Source organism: Mobula birostris, chromosome 14 (assembly GCF_030028105.1).
Source record: "Mobula birostris isolate sMobBir1 chromosome 14, sMobBir1.hap1, whole genome shotgun sequence".
Taxonomy (NCBI): domain Eukaryota; kingdom Metazoa; phylum Chordata; class Chondrichthyes; order Myliobatiformes; family Myliobatidae; genus Mobula; species Mobula birostris.
In genome coordinates, this window is record NC_092383.1 from 67,929,567 (window position 1) to 67,950,085 (window position 20,519).

Here is a 20,519-nt window from a genome sequence, read left to right on the forward strand (position 1 = left end):
TGGCCTGCTGCGTTCACTAGCAACTTTGATGTGTGTTGCTATGTATATGAGCTATCTTAAGTATTTATATTTAACACAAACAAGAGAAAATCTGCAGATGCTGGAAATCCAAGTCCTGCTAAAGTGCCTCAGTCTGAAATGTCAACTGTAGCCTTTTCTATAGATGCTGCCTGGCCTGCTGAGTTCCTCCAGCATTTTGTGTGTGTTATTTATATTTATTGTGTTTTTTATCATTTTTAACATGTTTTTTTTAAATTTTTGTTCTGCATCAGATCCAGAGTAACAATCATTTTGTTTTCCTTTACACTTGTGCACAGGAAATGACAGTAAACAATCTTGAATCTTGATCCAGAGCATGCTGATTGAAAGGAAAAGCACAAAGAATTTTATTTCCATTTTTAGAACATCAGGAAGTTCTTCAGAACTAATTAATCCATTCTTGTAGATTAATCACTATTGTTTTGCAGGCAAACACAGCAACCAATTCACACAGTTCAGAGTCTTGAAAATTCCAACGAGACAAGTGATTCTGATGAATAGTCTTAGCCCAAAACATCAACTCTTCATTCCTTTTGTAGATGCTGCCTGATTTGCTGAAGTCTTCCACCATTTTCTGTGTGTTACTCTAGAATTCCAACATCTATAGAATCTCTTGGGTAAGTGAATGATGAAAGTGTCGTGATAATTTTGACCAAGTTGCAAATACTTCACAAAAGTCTATTGACTTTCTTAGAATAAGTCTACTCAAATGACTAGGTGGAGACTCAATTGTATATTTCACACAAAAGTTATCATTCTTGACAAAGCAGCACATCCACAGAATTGCCAGTCATTATGAGTTGTAAATTCATTATTTGTGACTTTAAGTACAATAAGATCCTTTATATGTATTGAATTCTGACTCTAAAATTTGCTTTTAATGAAACACAATTTTTGAAGTAGGATACATCTATATGCAGTTACATTGCTTGTTCACAGCATGCAACATTAAATGGTGTTAACCAATGCTTTGCAGTGTTAATATTATTCTCCAGGCAATGACAAATGACATGATTATTTAGTGAAATCTATATAATTACATCTCCCCAAAATTGACAACTATAAGAAACTCAATAATATATATGTTATAAGGGGCAGTCCGAGGCTGCATAGATGAGACTGAAAATGATAAATTATTATTAGCTGTTTACACTGCACCGTGTTCTTTTACAGCTGAAAGCACAAGATAAGGTAATGCTGCAAAGCTGCCACATCTGTAAGCTGAACTGGAAGTCCCTTTACAACTTGCATAGGTTACTTCACTGAATTCTTAATACATCACTGTTGGCCAGTAAATGAAAGGTGGCTTCAGGTTTTGTAATGACAGCAGCTCTTGTGAGCCATGAATTTCTTTATCCAAATCTCCAGGCATTACTGGGTCTAATAAAGTCCATAAACAGATCACCTCTACTTGAGCTGTGAACTCTTCCGCATGATTTGAAACCAATTCAAAAGCAACAAATATCATATTGGTGACACCACAGTCCTTACGCTGACTCATCTTTTTTTAATGACTCCAAATCAGTCGCATTGAAATCATGAATGGTATGCTGGCATTTATAGCGGGAGGATTCGAGTACAGGAGCAGGGAGGTACTACTGCAGTTGTACAAGGCCTTGGTGAGACCACACCTGGAGTATTGTGTGCAGTTTTGGTCCCCTAATCTGAGGAAAGACATCCTTGCCATAGAGGGAGTACAAAGAAGGTTCACCAGATTGATTCCTGGGATGGCAGGACTTTCATATGAAGAAAGACTGGATGAACTGGGCTTGTACTCGTTGGAATTTAGAAGATTGAGGGGGGATCTGATTGAAACGTATAAGATCCTAAAGGGATTGGACAGGCTAGATGCAGGAAGATTGTTCCCGATGTTGGGGAAGTCCAGAACGAGGGGCCACAGTTTGAGGATAGAGGGGAAGCCTTTTAGGACTGAGATTAGGAAAAACTTCTTCACACAGTGAGTGGTGAATCTGTGGAATTCTCTGCCACAGGAAACGGTTGAGGCCAGTTCATTGGCTATATTTAAGAGGGAGTTAGATATGGCCCTTGTGGCTACGGGGGTCAGGGGGTATGGAGGGAAGGCTGGGGTGGGGTTCTGAGTTGGATGATCAGCCATGATCATAATAAATGGCGGTGCAGGCTCGAAGGGCCGAATGGCCTACTCCTGCACCTATTTTCTATGTATGTTTCTATGTATGTTTCTATGAATGGAAATTCATTGCTGTCTGCCAAGCAAGTCTGCAGCATGCACATGACAAAGAAACAGTCCTGCTTCTATAACGGAATGTCTGATGACTTTGTTCCTGTACTTCAGTGTTTATATTTTGACACTTTATATTGCTGAACAAAAGTGTTAAAGCTGTATCTTAAAGCACTGTGAGATATAATACACTTCACGTTCACTGAAACATGAAACCAAAATACAGCCCGATAAATTACAGTTTAGGTAAAATTTTCACAAGAGTTTTGAAGAATGCAACAATGTTAGTACGAGTTTCTTTTGATTGGAAGAGAAATAAATGCAGTAGCTAACAAAACTGTCATATACATTTTCAGAGGTCAGATACTTTTAGATCTGTTGGAATAATTAGATAACTCTCGACCACACAATAAATCATGCAAACCCCTGTGTCTTTGATACTCTTGCAGTTCCAATAAAAAATACATCTCTTTTAAATGTCATTTTCAGTCAACTGTTAAAAGGTTCTCCTGATTGTAATTGGCAAAGGATCACTAGAAACCAGAAACTATTGTATATGATGTATCTAGGATTTTAACTGATCTTCTGCTGAAACTTGAACTGCCGTTCCTAGGGAAATCCCAGTTAAGTGTTTTTATTGGCAAGTATATTTTCAGCAGGTTATCTGTTTTGTTTATACTTTCACGTCAGAAGCAAATGTTATTGTTCGGTTGGAGTTTTGGAAACCTGTCTTGTCCCAATGTCACATCCATTTGAGTTACAACGAAGATTTAGCTTCCTGAATACTTTTGTGTGTACCTTATGGATTTTGGGCTGCTGATCATGAAAATCACCTTTTTTTTAAATTGCCTATATTTGTTACTTCCATTAATAATTCAAGTCAGTTAAGATGTTGCCCACAATGTAAGCTGAAAAGTTTTCTATCTTGTCCAGGCATGCCTGCGAATGTTTAGGCAGAACAGATGCTGCATGGCAGGACAGGTTTTAGAAAGGCTATAAAAGCATTATGCACACACTGTTCTATGCATTGTATTTACATGTATATCATTTTATGATCACATTAGTGCACGTGCTTTATGTGCATAGCATATTGTGTGTACTCATTATAATAAAATAATTGCATATACAGGAGTATTTGTGATAGCAAACTGTCTCACCAATGTTGCAACAGCTGCGTTACTTTATTTCATATTTGTGGCAAGTGTACACTTAAATCTCAAAGACAGAGCATGATTCCTCTTATTAACAAAGCCCATGAGCTCTACTTTGGTTGTAAAATTGGTGACCAAGCCAAACCTGAACTCTTCACATTTGTTGTGCAACATGCACTGTCAACCTTAGAGCTTGGCTCAGAGGTACTCGGAAATCAATACTTTTCACTGTCCCGATGATATGGTGAGAGCAGAAAGACCTTGAGACAGACTATTACCTCTGACTGACCAGTGTGTCTGGTTTCTCTGCTAAAAACAAGAAATCTGTTGAATTCCCTAATACCCCTTCAGCCATGAAACCTGTACCACATGATGATAGCTTCCAGTGCCAAAGCCACCAGAGACATGGAGACTAGAGGAGGCAGATGAGGGTACAATGAGGTACGAGCCAGGAATGGATGATGACACTGATACTGATACAGATTTTGAACCCTTTATGTTGAGTGAACCTCCTCCGATAATTCAATCTGAGTTAAATAACCTGGTCAGAGAGTTGGGTTTGTCAAAGGCAAAAGCGGAATTACTGACTTAAAGGCTGCAAGGATGGAATCTGCTGTCATCAGGCACAAAAGTTTTCATGAAAGATTTTGATATTTGAGACAGATATTTCCCAGAATAACTGATGCTAAGATTAAGGAAGGCATCTTAGTTGGTCCTCAAATCAAACAGGTCATCAATGACAGGCAATTCGAAGAAATTCAATGAGAAAATCACATGGAAGGCATTCAAGCATATTGTTGAAAATTTTCTTAGCAACTACAGTGCACCAAACTATATGCAGCTGGTTGACAACATTCTTCAAGCATACAAAACCACGAAGTGCAACATGTCACAAAAGATTTATTTTCTGGATTCCCATTTAGATTTCCTCTCTGCAAATCTTGGTGCTGTCAGTGATGAGCATGGTGAAAGGTTTCATCGTGGCATTGTAGTCATGGAAAAACAGCATCAGGGCAATGGAATCCATCAATGCTCACTGATTATTGTTGGACTCTTAAGCGAGAAGCTTCAGATACTGAGTACAAACAAAAATTATCAATAAAACACTTCGCTCAGTTGAACTATCACAAAGCATTAGCGCAGTTATGCAATTAAACGCATTATATTCAATAGAAGTTAATTTCTTGTTTCTCCAAATTCCTACGTGATAAAAGTAGTCTGAAATTATATTTTTGTTCAGCTTCAAGTGTTCTATCATCAACAAAACTGAAATTCTGAGTAAGCAACACTTTCAAAAAAAATGTTATCTAGTGTTATTATTTGTTAGAAATGGAGAATCAAATGAAATTAAATAATTTAAAAAGAGGTGAATGAAGATTTAGTTATAAAGTGGTATACAACTTTAATTAACAAAGCCCACAGATTATAAGAGCAATGATTAATATATAGTGCAAAGGCTGGCAGCAAACCAATTTTGCAGAACTCTGTATCCACAATGTCTGATATGGAGTATATGCACATGCGGATCAACACTTAAGGACAAAGCTGTAATTGCAATGGATCTCATTCAATTGTGAACTCTGTTATATGGTGAGAAACTAATCCAGGATGAACAAGTAATCTATTGATAGTCGAGGTTTTTGTTGATTATACAGACCTTAATATAATTATTTTTTTCTTTGGTGATCCTAACTCAGTGCTGTTCAAAATCATGAACTGGAATCTTGTTCTCATCATCATGCAATGCTGCACGATTCTCCATAACCAATCACCAATACCTGAAAAGTTTGCACGGGAATGTTATACCATGAGCTAAACTGAAGGGGGAAGGAAAATACAGAACTTAAGTCATCTTCCTTTGTTTTTTTAATCTTAATGACTTTACAAAAATCACAAATCACCAAATCATCATTTTCAATCAACATAACTTTTCTTAAAATGTGAAAATGTTGCTTTAAAAAGCGTAAGGGATTTTGAAGATGCGATGAAGATCTCAGGAAATAAAAGTGAAAAGATCAGCTCGAGAACCTTCCATTGAGTTTCTTAATGTGTTACAAGAAGCACTCAGTTACTGTCTCCTTCTTCTGCTTTTATTGATTACTCAGCTATTAATTTGTCTAAACAGGGGTGGCTTCTTTTCACATGTGGTTGGCACATCTGGTACAGATACATAAAAATGACAAGAGGTGAAGCAAATCTCAGACCTGTCTATAGAGCTCAAGAAATAAATACAAATAAAATAATTTGGAACAGAACAGCAATTATTAATTGGTGATATGAGCATCTTATTTAACTGTTATGCATCTAAATGAATGACATGCATAGATAACGTATTTAAATGATGCATATTCAAACATGCTAAGTGCAATTTGTTGGTTGATTAAACCAACCACACTTGTTCTGGCAGGTCCTTATGACTCTTCATGTCCGTCTGAGCTTCTCGGGCTAGAAGCAAGCAATGCATATGCATTGACATATGAATATTTCATCGATGATAAAGGGATAAAGCTTGAAGAGCATCAAGTCAACCCTGGTGTTGGAGGGCCATACAATAAATTCTATTTCAATTTCTCCTCCTTCCAATGATTCATGAGCCCTTTGAATATTCAAACACAGAACATATTTATTGCCATGGGTAGCAGTACAGCATTTTTATCACTACATCATCATTTTTTTCAGGAAAACAATCACTTTGCTCTGCTGTTCAGTAATGATTGATGTTGTGTGATATTCCTTTTACACTTTCTGCATACAGAAGAAGCTTGTTGTTCCTTCATTACAGCTACTGTCTGCTCTTCCTTTCAAAACTATTGCTAACACCTAGCACCTGAAAAGAAACACTTGATTTCCTTATCCTCACAAATTACTTCTCCAGCACCTCCAAAAGAACATTGTGAAGTTGGGAGAAGTTTAGGTACTGTATCTGAAAAAGGATGAACTTGAGAAAAAGCACAGAGATAAAAGAGAGACTATGATTTCACGATCTTCATTTGTTTGCTTCCCAGTTCTGATGAAAAGTTTTCAATCTGAAACATTAGCCTGTTTCTCTTCCCACAGATATGGCTCGACCTGCCGACTATTTCCAGCATTATTGTTTTTATTTTAGATTTTGAGTGTAACCCTCTCACCAGATCTCGTAGACAAACTTGGCTTATTAGCTAACTCTGCTAACAGCTACGTGACTCAGCAGCGAGAAGGCCATCTTTCATAAACAATATATGTCTAGGGTCGATATGATTTGGAGTTCAACCAAATAGAAAATTTTGGATGTTCTGACTAAGGAACATGGTGTGTAAATACTGCCCATATACAGTTATCGGTTCCAAGGTTGTCAAGCTGAGGAGTGATAGTGGGGATAAGCTCCCACTACCTAAGAGTGCTCCTCACGGCTTGTGCCTCAAATAGCCTCTGACAACCAAGTCCAATTCTTGGCCCTCTCATGTGGCTTAGGCTCTAAGCCCAGTGGAACTGTTTCTACTGACAGGAGAAGGGGCGAAGGCAGGTCCTGGCACCTTAAAACTAGTGCTTCGGGTAGATGGAGCTCATCAGCCTGGGAAGGCAGTCCATCTAAGAGAGGGAAAACTCTGATTTCAAACCTCTGCTGCCTTGCAGCCATACCCACTCATGGGAAAGGCTTCGGGAGTAAACCCTGAGGACAAATCCGGATCTGGAGTCCCTAAGGCAGTCTGTGTTGCCTTCGACCTCATTCTGGAAACTCCTGAGATGACACTGGTGCCAAGTTGTATCGGCCCTTTCCCTTCCCTTGGACAACATCAGTGTCGTGGAGAGGGGAGACCTGCTGCATGGGCAACTGTCAGTCTTCCATACAACCTTGTGCCCTGGAGAGGACACTCCAGCGTCGCTTCCAGACACTTCTCTACCAACACAGACTGAAACAAGACTTTCCAGGCGCAGATCCATGGTCTTGTGAGACTAATGGATGCCACCACCACAGTTATCGGTAGCCCAGAAATGACAGATAGCACACCAGCATAAACTCACAAAGAAAGTATATTTACCAAATTTTCAACTTCAACAATCAGTTACAAAAAAAGAATAGAAAAAAATAAAAGGGCCCTTTACAGTTAAACCAGGCCAAAGTGCACACAAACGTTGGAGCTCATTTCTGGATTTGTTGGGGGTGTATCACTTTACTCATGTGCGGGACCCATGATCTGCATGAAATCACCCATCACATTCCGAACCCCTCAAAGAGCATCTCAAATGAACTGGCTCCCTCAGGAGTATTTGCCCTTCCTCCTTGAAGCCATTCATCTGCACCAAGCACTTCTTGCAATGGAGACTCGCTTTCCAATGGCATTCTGCAACACCTTCTCCTGTGCCTCAATCTGTCACTCTCACCAAAAGACCCCAGAGCAGACTACTGTCCTTCAGCAATCTAATCCAGCTGAGCTCTCCGAATCTTCCACTGGACAAAAAGTTACAGTTGGCTGACATAACATTCCTAAGTTGGACAACATGTCTCCTTATCTTTAACTGAAGCCAAAATATTCTTACCAGCAGGACACACTGTTTATACAGAAAACTGCTAAAATAAAATCTCTCAGCATAGAAGCAGAAATCTTAACCAGGGCATTAAGTTAGCAACTGCAGTTTATTGACTTTCTCAAACATAAAACAACAGGGAAAATGAAATGCACACAAAATGCTAGAGGAACTCAGCATCCACGAAAAGGAGTACAGTCAACATTTTGAGCTGAGGCCTTTCAGCAGGTCCTGCTGAAGGGTCTCGGCCCGAAATGTCAATTGCAGATTTTCTCTTATTTGGGAATATGAAATGGTTCTACAAATTTATGATTAAACGCAAATTTTAGACTAATATTTTGGACAAACAATGCTATTCTTCGGAATAAAGAGTACTGATATGCAAAAATTGGGTGGGCTTCTAAAATTAGATATTGGAATAAAAGTTTTAAATAGTTCTATATGTTAAAGTCAAAGTCAAATTTATAGTCACCTGCCCAAGTGCAATAAAAAGCTTACTTGCATCACAAAGCATGTTATAAGCAACATTCGCAAGGAAAACATAAATATGACTTAAATTACACCCAATGTTTGCAATAAAATACAGAAAAAAGACAAAAAAAAGTCCACTTTAGTGCAAAGTGATCAAAGTGGTCATAGTGTTGCTAGACTATATTGATTAGGAGGCAATTAGGCAAGATTTTAGGAGGAATACGAAAGAATTAAACAAATTGTATCGAACAGCTTTACTTATTAATTGTTCTCCTGCGATGCAGACAGTATTGGCAATTACATTTCTGCAACCTGGAGTTTTTTTTTTGCCATATGTATGTCTCACCATTGAGGTCCCAGCATCCTTTGCACCTATGATTATTACTCTCCCAACTGATTCCTCACTGCCTCCTCCTGCACCCCCCCCCCCCACACACCTCCTGCACCCCCTCCCCCCTGGCTGCATCCTTTGTAGTGAGAGATCTCTTTACATGGTTTCACTTGCTGGTTATAATGCTTTGGAGCTGGGAGAGAAACAAAATTATGAAGAAACCCTGCACAAAACAAAACACGCAGTTGTCCACACATAATGATGGTTTACTATCCCCTTTGGAGCCCAAGACTTTTAGTATGAAAACAAGATTGGTAGGACTGTTGCCAACAACAGCAATCAATTATAACCTTGATGCATGTTTCTTTTGTCCAGATTTTAAAGTAGCTTACATATTCATGAAAATAGCAACAGGAGGAATATGAAGCAAAACAATTACAACAGCAGTCAAGCAGCTTCAATTGCACCTGGCAGAATTGCCAAAATCACAAATGAGGTGAACTATCAGTTAATCGTTTTGCTGGTGGAGATCGAGACTAGAGTGTTTGTTCAGAGATTTGGCCTTTTATTGAACAAGGCAAAGGATCCTTTATTTCCATTTTAACAGCTGAGCAGCACCACAACGTAATATTGTAAAAGGATCTCGCCTCTGACTTAGCATTCTCTCGACACGTCACTGTCACTGAGTTCAAAATCTTTTACTGGATGCCAGCAACCCTAACAAGGCCAGGTCTTACCAGCGTTTACCTGGTGGCTTGGTAGCATAGTGGTTAGTGCAGCGATCATCGATCAGGGTTCAACTCCTACCGTGTCCTTAAGGGGTTTGTCTATCCTCCCTGTGACTGCATGGGTAGCTTCTGGGGGCCTTCAGTTTCCCCCCCACATTCCACAATTCAGTGCGGGTTAGGGTTAGCAGGTTGTTGGCACGCTACGTTGGCTCCGGAAGCAAGGTGGCATTTGCGTACTGTTCCCAACACGTCTTTGGTCGAGGACACAAATGGCGCATTTCACTGTATGCTTCTTTTAAAAACAAGCTTAGTACTCGCCCACTAATTACCCTAAAGAAGGTGATAGAAGGCTATGTTCCTGAATCACTGTAGACCAGGAGTTCCCAACCTGCGACCGATGGACTTTTCAGCTAATGGTGGGGGTTCACGGCATAAAAAGATTGGGAACCCCTGCTGTAGACTCTATATTGAATGTGCCTATATTGTCAAATCAGTTACAGGAGCATTACATCATCAATATTCTGATTTGGAAACACTTGTAATTAAACTTGCCCCCTCTAACATTGATAGAGGCTTCCAGAAATATCCATTAAATCCAATGAAGCAAATTAAACACCCAAATACTTTCATTCTAAGGTTAAGTCATCATATCAGCAAAGCAGAAATGTAAGTATTGGATTGAATTTGACCAATATTTTACTAACATTTTAAATCTTAATTTCATGTTCAAAACAATTAACATAGGCAACTTCAAAAATTATCACCTTAGTTACAACTAATAAATACTAATAAACTAAACTAATTCAAATTAATTAATTTAATCAGGAGGGCTAAAAGAAGGCATGAGGTTGCCCTAGCAACAAGGTGAAGGAGAATCCTAAGGGAATCTACAGAAATGCTAGGAGCAAAAGGATTGCAAGGGACAAAATTGGAAGAATGGAATGGTAATCCACGTGCGGAGCCAAAAGAGATGGGTGAGATCTTAATTTTTTTTTTGCATCTTTATTTACACAGAAGATGGACACAGGCTAAGTGTGCATCTCTTACATCAGAATGCTGTTCATTGACTTTAGTTCGGCATTCAATACTGTGATCCCCTCCAAGCTGATCACCGAACTTTGCCAGTTTGGTATCAGCGTATCACTCTGCAATTGGACCTTGGACTTTCTGACTAACAGACCCCAATCAGTTAAGTTAGACAACCTCTCCTCCTCCACTCTCACCCGGAACACTGGTATGCCCCAAGGCTGTGTGCTGAGCCCTCTTCTGTACTCCCTTTTCACCTATGACTGCATTCCTGTACATGGTTCTAACTCCATAATCAAGTTCGCAGACAACACCAGGGTGGTTGGTCTGATCAGAGGGGATGACGAGACGGCCTACAGGGATGAGGTTCAGCACCTGGCTGCGTAGTGTGCCGACAACAATCTGGCCCTTAATACCCAGAAGACCAAGGAGATCATTGTGGACTTCAGGCATGCCAGGAGTTACACTCACATCCCCATCTACATCAATGGAACTGTAGTGGAGCACGTACCAAGCTTCAAATTCCTTGGTGTCCACATTTCCGAGGATCTCACCTGGTCCCTGAACTCTTCCATCCTGATCAAAAAGGCACAACAACGCCTTTATTTCCTGCCGAGCATCAAGAAAGCTCACCTCTGTCTCAGGATACTGACGGACTTTTACTGCTGTACCATTGAGAGCATAGTCACCAACTGCATCTCAGTGTGGTATGGCAATTGTCCTGTATCGGACGGCAAAGCACTCCAGCATGTGGTGAAAACTGCCCAGCGGATTATCGGCACCCAATTGCCCACCATTGAGAACATCTACCATAAACGCTGGCTGGGCCGGGCGAAAAGCATTATCAGGGATGCATCTCACCCTAACCATGGACTTTTTACTCTCCTCCCATCCAGTAGACACTACAAGAGCCTCCGCTCCTGCACCAGCAGGCACAGGAAGAGCTTCTTCTCTGAGGCTGTGACCCTGCCGAACCTCTCATCACAGCGCAAAGCAGTATTGCATCCATTTAGTACTGTCTCAGTACTTTTATATTTGTGCACTGTAGCACTTCTTTTATTTGCAGTTATTTTGTAAATAACACTATTCTTTGCATTTCTGGTCAGATGCTAAATGCATTTCATTGGCTTTGTATCTGTGCTCGGCACAATGACAATAAAGTTGAATCTAATCTAATCAACTTCATGAATCCTATACAGATTGCAGAGGAGAAAGTGATTGCTGTCTTGAAGCAAATTAGGGTGGACAAATCCCCAGGGCTTGACAAGGTGTTCCCTTGGACCCTGCGGAAGGCAAGTGCAAAAATAGCAGGGGCCCTATCAGAGATATTTAAATCATCATTAGCGACAGGTGAGGTACCAGAGGATTGGATGCCTGCTAGTGTTGTCCCGCTGTTTAAGAAAGGCTCTAAAAATAAATCAGGAAGTTATAGGCTGGTTAGCCTGATTGACATCAGTAGTGGGAAAATTACTGGAAGGTATTCTAAGGGACTGGATATTTGAGGACTTGAATAGACATGGACTGATTAGGGATAGTCAGCATGGCTTCGTGCATGGTCGGTTGTGCCTTACTAATTTCATAGAGTTTTTTTGAGGAAGTTACTAGGACATTTGATGAAGGCAAGGCAGTGGATGTTGTCTACATGAACGTAAGCAAGGAACTTGACAAGGGCCTGCATGAGAGGTTGGTCAAGAAGGTTCAGTTGCTTAGCATTCAAAATGAGGTAGTAAATTTGATTGGACATTGGCTTTGTTGGAGAAGCCAGAGCTTGGTAGTAGATGGTTGCCTCTCCGACTGGAGGCCTGTGACTAATGGAGTGCCACTGGAATCAGTTGTTATCTGTATCAATTGTATTTATATCAATGATTTGGATGATAATGTGGTTAACTGGATCAGCAAATTTGCAGACGACACCAAGATTTGAGTATAGTTGCCATCAAGGAAAACTGTGGTGGCTTGCAGTGCGATCTGGAGCAGCTGATATAATGGGCTGAAAAAAGTTGGATGAAACTTAATGCAGACAAATGTGAGGTGTTACACCTCAGTAGGACCAACCAGCATTAGGTACTGAGGAGTGCTGTAGAGTAAAGGGATCTGGGAATACAGGTCCATAATTCATTGAAAGTGGTGCTACGGGTAGATAGGGTCATAAAGAAAGCTTTTAGTGCATCAGCCTTTATAAATCCAAGTACTGAGTACAGGGGATGGGCTGATATGTCAAACTTGTATAACGCAATGGTGAGACCTAATTTGGGGTATTGTGTACAGTTTAAGTCACCTACCTATAGGAAAGATGTAAATAAGGTTGAAAGAGTGTAGAGAAAATTGACAAAATTGCCTCGACTTGAGAACTTGAGTTATCAAGGAAGTTTGAAGAGGTGAGGACTTTACTCTTTGGAACATAGAAGACTGAGGGGAGATTTAATAAAGATAGACAAAATTATGAGGGGTACAGATAGGGAGAATGCGAGCAAGCTTTTCCACTGAGGTTGGGTGGGACTGCAACTAGATGTTGCGGGTTAAGGGTGAAAAGTGAAAAGTTGAAAGGGAACATGAGGGGAAACTTTTTCAGTCAGAGTGTCATGAGAGTGTGGAATGAGCTGCCAGCACAAGTGGTGCATGCGAGCTTGATTTCGTCATTTAAGAGAAGTTTGGATAGGGGCATGGAAGGTAGGGGTATGGAGGGCTATGGTCCTGGTGCATAACAAATGGGATTAGACAGTTTAAATGTTTCAGCATGAACTAGATGGGCTGAAGGGCCTGATTTTGTGCTGCACTTTTCTTTGACTCTAAGCTGGTAAGAGTCCAAAATAAAAAGAAAACTGCAGATGTTAGAACTCTGAAATAAATTAGAAAATGCTGGAAACTCTCAGCAGGGCAAATACCACCTACGAAGAGAGGAACAATGTTAATTTCAGATTGAAGACTCTCATAAAAATTTAATTCATTGAACACAAGCAAAAATACTAAGTCACTAACTTTTCCTTAGCACTTCAGTGAAAGTTATTAACCCTATGGCTAAACGTAAAAGCAAGTATTGACTGGAATGAAATTAAGGAGCTGGATATGAAATGTATTCAGCTCTGAGCTCAGTGTGTTATAGAATTGCCCGCATATTAAGCCCAGGCATGTAGTAAAAGGTCATTCCTGGACTCAACATGAGCAGTTTGTATAACACAAACACTGCTGGATTCTGCACATTCTTGTCTCACGGTGCAGATACAGAAGGGATGCACATGCTGGAGCTAGCCAGTGTTTCTGCATGGAACTGCCAACTAGCAGCCAGTCTGATCCAGCCACATATATTTATCAACCTTTCAAGGTAAAAGGATCCATTTGAGAGTTAACATTCTTCCAGATACAAGAGATTTAGTTAAACATTCTGCTGATTAAGGGCTGTTTCACACCTCATAATTTTCAGCTGCCAAAAGCACTTCCTTTGTTCTGCTGTGACACTAAGTAAACAAATTCGTGGAAAATTTTCCATTTTGCACTCTGAGTGCAAAGCAGCATGCATCAGAACACATATCAGAACATTGAAATTTTTTGCCTGTTTGTTAAACAAGTAGAACTTTATCTGATTTGTATCCACTCCATGATAATGCTGCTTGACGATCACCACGTTAGAATACAGCTATTGGAGTTCAAAATTTATTCTCAATATTTCTTCATGAAATATCTGAATATATTAAACTCAAGGCTTGGACTTGTGGTTCTTCACTGCCTTCAGAGAACCTGCAGCATTTGGCATCACTTTTGCATTCTAGTTTTAAACTGGCCTTCAATCTACCGGTTTTTGATTTGGACTGGGATGGTACCGTTTTCAAATGCATCATGCATATTATAGAGCCCGTCGGTTAATGGCAGGGGTCCAGGACATAATAAAGGTTGGGAACCCCAGTTATACAGCCGTAAGGTCATAAACTGATTGAAGCACCTTCAATGACTCCAAAAGACTGAGGTTGGGTAAGATACTGAAAGGCTTTTATTCGCTGTACAATACGACCTCCATGGTGAGTGTCTGCCCCCGGACTGAGGGGGAGGGGCAAGGCAAAACACCTTTATACAGGATTCTGTGGGAGGAGTCACAGAGGCAGTCAGCAGAGGGGTGTGTCCAGACAGTTAACCCAGTTACAACATGTATATGGTTTACCACATTCACCCCTCCTTTTTTAAGAAAGAGTCCCACGGGGTGAAGTGACTGACAATATTTACAACAAGTATATTTACAGATCAAGTCTATCAGGCGGTCGAGTCCATCGTTGTGATCTACGTAGCACCGGTGGTGATTGCATCGGCGACGGCACTTGTGCTGGCTTCGGCCCCACTTGAGGTGTCGCGCCCGGTATGGGAGTGTCGTGTGGTGTCTGTGTAGGGTTTGGAGTGCGCGGTGTCTCGTGGGTACATACATCGGTGGGTACAGGGTCAATAGTCACCACGGAGTGTTCAGGGTAGGGGCCTCGGTGCTCCTGTGGGCGCCAGGTCCCGGATGGAGACCGTGTCCTCCCGCCCATCAGGTAAAACCACATAGGCATACTGAGGGTTCGCATGAAATAAGTGAACCCTCTCGACCATCGGGGAGTATTTATTGCTCCTTGCATGTTTCTGGAGCAGCACTGGCCCCGGGGACGTCAGCCAAGTCGGTAGGGTGGTCCCAGTGGTCGACCTTCTGGGAAATGAAAAGAGCCGCTCATGAGGGGTGGCCTCGGGAAGGACCTCCTGCCAGCAGGAGACCAGCAGTCCCTTTGACCTGAGGGCTAAGAGTGTGCCTTTCCACACCGTGCCATTCTCCTTCTCCACCTGTCCATTCCCCCGGGGATTATAGCTCCTGGTCCTACTAGTTGCGATTCCCCTAGCCAGCAGGTATTGGCGCAGCTCATCACTCATAAACGAGGACCCTCTGTCACTGTGGATGTAACATGGGTATCTGAACAGAGTGAAGAGCTTGCACAGGGCTTTTATAACTGACGTGGTAGTGGTGTCGGGGCAGGGGATGGCGAAGGAGAACCATGAGTACTCATCGATTACATTAAGAAAGTACACATTGTGACCGGTGGAGGGAAGGGGGCCCTTAAAGTCGACACTCAGTAGCTCAAAGGGGTGGGTGGCCTTGATGAGTTGTGCTTTTTTGGGTCGGGAGAAGTGAGGTTGCACTCTGCGCAGACTTGGCAGTCCCTGGTCATCGTCTCGATCTCCTCAAGGGAGTAAGACAGGTTCCGGGCTTTCACGAAGTGGAAAAGCCGGGTGACCCCCGGGTGGCAAAGATCTACATGTAGGGCGTATAGCCGGTCGATCTGCGCGCTGGCGCACGTTCCCCGGGATAGGACATCGGAGGGCTCATTGAGCTTCCCAGGCCTGTACATGATGTCATAGTTGTAGGTGGAGAGTTCGATTCTCCAACTCAGAATTTTATCGTTTTTGATTTTGCCCTGCTGTTGGTTATTAAACATGAATGTGACTGAGCGCTGGTCAGTCATCAGGGTGAACCTTTTGCCGGCGAGATAGTGCCTCCAGTGCCTAATAGCTTCCACTATGGCCTGGGTCTCTTTCTCCGCTGCGGAGTGCCGAAGTTCAGGGCCTTGAAGAGTACGGGAGAAGAACGCCACTGGTCTTCCCGCCTGGTTGAGGGTAGCAGCCAGTGGAAAGTCGGAGGCGTCACTCTCCACTTGGAAGGGAATGGGCTCATCCACCACATGCATTGCTGCTTTGGCAATGTCCCCTTTTATGTGGCTGTAGGCCTCGTGGGCCTCGGCAGAGAGGGGGAAGGTGGTGGACTTGACCGGGGGGCGGGCCTTGTCTGCGTAGTTAGAGACCCATTGGGCATAATATGAAAAGAAGCCCAGGTACATTTTGAGGGCTCTGAGGGTGTTGGGAAGAGGGAGTTTCAACAGGGGGCACATACAGTTGGGGTCAGGGCCAATGACTCCATTCTCCACGACACACCCAAGGATAGCAAGTCGGGTGGCTCCGAACACACACTTGTCCATGTTATAGGTGAGATTGAAAGCTTTGGCCGCTTGGAGAAATTCTTGGAGGTTGTTGTCGTGATCCTGCCGGTCGTGACCACAGTTGGTGATGTGATCCATATATGGGAACGTGGCCTTCAGTTGGCACTGGTCCACCATCCGGTCCATTTCCCGCTGGAAGACAGATACACGATCCGTGACACCGAAGGGGACGCGCAGGAAGTGATAAAGCCTGCTGTCTGCCTCGAAGTTGGTGTAAGGGCAGTCCTCCCGGTGGATGGAGAGCTGATGGTAAGCGGATTTTAGGTCTATGATCGAGTACCCCTTGTACTGTGCTATCTAATTGACCATATCCACGATGCAGGGTAGAGGGTACGCGTCGAGCTGCGTGAACCTGTTGATGGTCTGGCTATAGTCCACAACCATCCTATTCTTCTCCCCGTTCCGAACAAAGACCACCTGCGTCCTCCAAGGACTTGTGCTTGCCTCAATGACCCCCTCCCCGAGCAGCCGCTGCACCTCTGACTTAATGAAAGCTCTGTCCCCCGCGCTGTACCTCCTGCTTTTAGTTGCCACAGGTTTACAGTCGGGGGTCAGGTTGGCGAACAGCGGTGGGGAAGGGATCCTGAGGGTGGAGAGGCCGCAAGTGGCATCAGTAGTGTGGCAGTTGGCATGGTGTTGGGTGGGATGTGCGGGTCGGTGCGTGTGTGTGGTCAGTAGCAGGGTATGTGACGTTTCTTCTTCTTTCAGTTTTTACGGCAGTTGGCATCCACATTGTTGCATTACTGCCATCTTCAGGATTTATTGTCCTCCATTGTCCATTCACTTTAAAGCCGTCTTTCCAGTCCCGTCGCCCTTAAATAACTAAATAACCATTTCCTCCCCTGCTCACTCTCCCCACATTCCAATAAACCTGTAACACTGTTCTCTACCAGTCCTATTTTGCGTAATTGTTGTAACATTTGTGGCCTTTCCTGTGCAAATTTCCGGCATGAAATAAGGATATGCTCTACTGTTTCAGTTTCCTGACATAGATCGCAAAAACCTGTTGGATGCTTATTTATGATAGCCAGAGTGCCATTAAGGTTGCTGTGCCCAATTCTCAGTCTACTTATAATTACTTGCTCGTTCCGCTTTACTCCCCTACTTCTTCCCATATCTACTCTGTTCTGAATTGAATGTAAATGTCTTCCTTTTATTGCTCTATCCCAATGCTGCTGCCACTGTTGATTTATCCTTCTCCACACTATGCTCTTCCCCTCTGATTTTGATAGTTTAATATTGACCTCTGCAGACCCTTTTTTGACTGCTGCTTTTGCCAGCCTATCTGCTGTCTCATTTCCCATAATACCCGAATGTGCTGGAACCCACATGAATGCGATATTTTTGCCTTGTCTAGCCAGTCTTGAATTTGCCAGCAAGGTTTCATAAAGCAGATCCTGGTGATCTCTAGCTGTACCCGCCTTGATGCTTGCAAGGGCCGACACAGAATCGTTACATATCACAAAATTATTACAATCAACCTGCTCACTCCATTCTAGTGCTAACAATATGGCAAACATTTCAACCGCATATACACTCAAGCAATCAGGTGTTCTCTTGCTAATTTCGATAACTTGGTACACCAATTGCAGACCCTGTTGCACCTGTTTCTGGATCCTTTGATCCATCAGTAGAAATCTGTACGCCTTTATATTTACATTCCCTATAACTATGATATTCACTGAGTGTATCAGCCATCTTATTACTGTGCTTAATCTTAAGCAATTCCAAATCTACAGAGGGATTTTCTAATACCCAGAAAGGTCTGACAGGCCACACCACACTTCGACGAAACTCTTTATCGTATACACCCATATCTTTTGCTGTTTGCTCTCCTGTCCAGCCAAAACTTTCTTTTTGTGACCTCTCCTTCTCCCAGCATGTCTGCAACACCCTTTTTGTAGGATGGCTATCACCATGCACAGGCAGAGTCATCTGCATGCCCACTGTGCTCCAAGCGAGGAACCCTGGAGCACATCCTCAGCGGCTGTGCAAGGGCACTTGGTGAGGGACGGTGCAGGTGGAGGCATGATCAGGTCCTGAAGACCATCGCTGAAGCCATCAGCGCAGGAGTTGAGTGGGCGAAGCGGTCCCGACCCTCCAAGCAGACCATTGCCTTTGTCAGAGCTGGGGAGCAGCCAATACCTGCCAGAAGAACATCTGCAGGCATTCTGACCTCTGCAAGGGACTGGCAGCTGTTGGTGGACCTCGAAGGGCAGCTGAAGTTCCCCAACCATATCGCAGCCACCACCCTGCGACCAGACATTGTCCTAGTGTCTGAGTCTACTAAGCAAGTGGTGCTGCTGGAGCTGACAGTCCCATGGGAAGATAGTTTGGAGGAGGCCTTTGAAAGGAAGCTCTCCAAGTAGGCAGGACTGGTCAGCAACTGTCAGCAGGCTGGATGGAGAGCGAGGTGTCTCCCAGTGGAGGTTGGCTGTAGGGGATTCATAGCCCGTTCTTTAGTTAGAGCCTTCAGCATTTTGGGCATCGAGGGAGAGAGGAAGAGGAGAGCCATCCGCAGTACCACCGATGCGGCAGGGAGGGCCTCAAGATGGCTTTGGCTCAAAAGAGGGGAGCCATGGAGTCATAAGTAGCTAGCCATCTGGACACAAGCTGGGGTCTGATCAGTCCCGGCTGGCTCAGCTGGAGGAGGTTGTATGATGTTGAAACACCTAAAACACCCAATGATTCCAGGAACATCACTGAAGATGTGTCCAGAAGCATCCATAGATGTACGTACACAGCTGTAGGATGGCTATCACCATGCCCCCTTAAATTAATCCAGTAACTGGCCTCCAGCTGTTTATGCCTCAGCCCCAATGCGCATTTCATTTGCCTCAACTTGGAGTGCACACACTGGGGAAGCTCTAAACACTCCCAAGCACACCCTTAGAGCCCGAGCTTGCACGATATCCAGTTCTGCCAGCACAGATTTTGCTGCTGACCCTTATACAATACTTCCATAGTCTAATCTTGATCTCATTAATGCTACGTAAATATACTTCAGTGATGCAAAATCAACATCCCATTCCAATCTAGCAAGACACCTCATGACATTTATCACATTTTTACATTCACTAACTACATATCTAACATGTTCTCTCCATGTTAATCTCAGGTCAAAGTGCACTCCCAAAAACTGAAAACTTTCAACTCTCTCCAGGTTACTTCCATACAGATTCAAATTAAGTCCCCTGAACCTTTTCCTTGTAAAGAACATGGCTTTTGTTTTCTCCACTGAAAATTTAACACCCTACTTTGTCTCCCACGCTTCAACTTGATTAACTCCATCTTGCATTTTCATAACTATGTGTTCAATATTTCTCCCTCTTTTCCACAAAGCCCCGTCATCTGCCAACAATGACCTCCCAACTTCCATTGGAATATTTACGAATATATCATTTATCAAAATGGAGAATAAAGTTGGATTCACTACACTCTCCTGAGGTGTCCCGTTTTCTACAACATACTGGCTTGATAGCTCTGATCCTATCTTCACCTGAATAGTTCTCCCGTTTAAAAAGTCCTTAATCCAATTGAACATTGCCCCCCCCCAGTTCCTATTAAATGTAGCTTGATTAGGAGCCCCTCTTTCCATAACATATCACAAGCTTTCTCGACATCAAAAAAAACTGCAAGCACTGTCTCTTAATTTACTTGAGCTTTTCTTATTTCAGCCTCTAGACAAAACACTGGATCCATAGTGTTCCTTCCTTTCCTGAACCCGCTTTGATACATAGCCACCATACCTCTACTTTCCAAGAAGTACACTAACCTCTCATTTATCATATGTTCCATAAGTTTACATACATGTGACGTCAAGGCAATTGGCCTGTAGTTTTTTTAAATGCAAACAACAGGAATTCTGCAGATGCTGGAAATTCAAGCAACACACATCAAAGTTGCTGGTGAACGCAGCAGGCCAGGCAGCATCTGTAGGAAGAGGTGCAGTCGACGTTTCAGGCCGAGACTAAGTTAGTCCTGACGAAGGGTCTCAGCCTGAAACGTCGGCTACACCTCTTCCTACAGATGCTGCCTGGCCTGCTGCGTTCACCAGCA